The following is a 1895-nucleotide window of genomic DNA, read 5'->3' as shown; positions in this document are numbered from 1 at the left end:
CGCACGGAAAAGTTCAGCTACGGTGGTGTAGGTGGAACCGCGCGTGTAAATACAGTGCACACACGGCCGACGGTTTGTTGTCAAACGGTGAGCGCGAAACGTCGCCGAACGTAGATCAGACAGTTCTTACGAGCTCGTCAGTTCTTCGCAACACGCCACCGAGCACGCAAGGGGGGTGCGTTAGGAACGAGTGGCTAGTGTGTGTTTGTGTGTGTGTAAACATCACGTTATGTGGTCTAGTTTCTGTCACTAAACGCTCGGCGAACGCGTCATTAGTGCACTGCAGGTAATTGCCCTTCCGTCTATCCTTGCAGCTCGCTCCGATTTAGCTGGGCTCGGTGCGCTACCGAACGGAGGCCACCCGCCCGCCCGTGGGCCCTTTCCGGTTCGGAGTTTGCTGCTTGTTTTCTGTGTGCTTTTTGTTTGGTTCGTGTGCAACCTTGAAACGCACGGTTCGGAAGCACCGTGCGAATGGCGGCCCATCAATCCACCAGCTGTGCGAGCGGGATCTATCAACCATCAACGATCCTGTGCTAGTTGGAGCGTTTGAGCGCTTGTCCACGCATGTAAACCTAACGTGTCCTGCCAGAACGTGACATAACCTGCACTTTTTTGCATGCTGTGCGAAATCCGGCCTGAACACCCGACGTATCTTAATCTTTTCATGCTTTTAGAAGCGAGCGAACGAGACACAAGACCCGTTAGAGGAGAGCCTGCATTCACAGCTGTACCAAGCACCGGCACCGTCGAAGGGACCGATCACCCGAGCGCGTCACGCGGCAACCGAGCGCTCCGCTTCTCTCAGACTTGCGTTTTTGTGGTCGCGCTGTTTTTATTGTTGTTGACATACTCACGCATGAACGTGTGCGCACGCACGCACACACACGTGCACATGCACACAAGCAAGTAGCTGCGCGCAAGGGGCGGCTGGGACTGGTGCCAATGGGGTGCCTTCGTGACGGTAGCGAACTGAAGGGACCTAAATCATACCCCCTACCCTGCCGTCATGTTCGTGTCCCCCAAAGATTGTCCCGCTTGCTCCCGGTTTCGACCGGACGTGTCCCTACCTACCGGCGCACGACACAGCGGCGCAACCATTTAGCGCTACTCGCGGTGCCGTCATCGTTGGAAAATTCTTCGCTGGCGTTATTTTGGGTTTTCTTTCTCAAGTGGCCCTGCAGGGCTTCCAGAAACATCCAGTGCGAAGAACATCCCCACTGCGATCCCCGCGGTACACCAGTACACACCGGCCGGAGAATGACTTTGTCATTCGAATCACTGCTTCACTGTTTCCGTTTCGCTTAAGCTATGCCGGATCCCTAATTTCATGGTTTTTCTCCCCCCATTCTTTGACTCTCTTTTTCTCGCTCGCAGCGTAACGGAAACATAACCCGATCGAAGGGTCTTAGAAACAAAGCTAAGCAACTTGAGGTAGTTGCGCGCGCGCGCGCGCGCACTTCATTTTGTCTCCCAGTCGGGTTCCACTTTATAGTTCACCAACACTCCTGGTGGTGCTAACAGTACGCCAGAAAATCTAACCAGTGTGCTAATCCTGGTGCCGACTGTTTGTTGCAGCAACCGCAGACCCGGGTGCAGCCGGGCACCGGCCGGCCTGCAGCCAGCAGCTGCATCTTAACTTCCCCAGAGAAGCAAACTGTGCAACAACCGATCAAACACCATCAACCGGGCGGGAAAGGCAGGCACCAGCAGACGCACCCTTGGTGCGGGGCCCGAAGCAACGGGGTGCATCCAGCCGCAGACCGCTAGTGATCGAGTGAAGTAAAAAAACAGAGATCAGCCAAATAGACGACGGCAGTAGTATGGACGAAATGGGTGAGTGACAAAACGTAAAGGCGTTTGGTAACGTTCCCACTGGGAAATTCAACGATTATTGG

This window comes from Anopheles bellator, chromosome X (assembly GCF_943735745.2).
Source record: "Anopheles bellator chromosome X, idAnoBellAS_SP24_06.2, whole genome shotgun sequence".
In the NCBI taxonomy this organism is placed as follows: domain Eukaryota; kingdom Metazoa; phylum Arthropoda; class Insecta; order Diptera; family Culicidae; genus Anopheles; species Anopheles bellator.
This window is presented reverse-complemented; position numbering follows the sequence as displayed.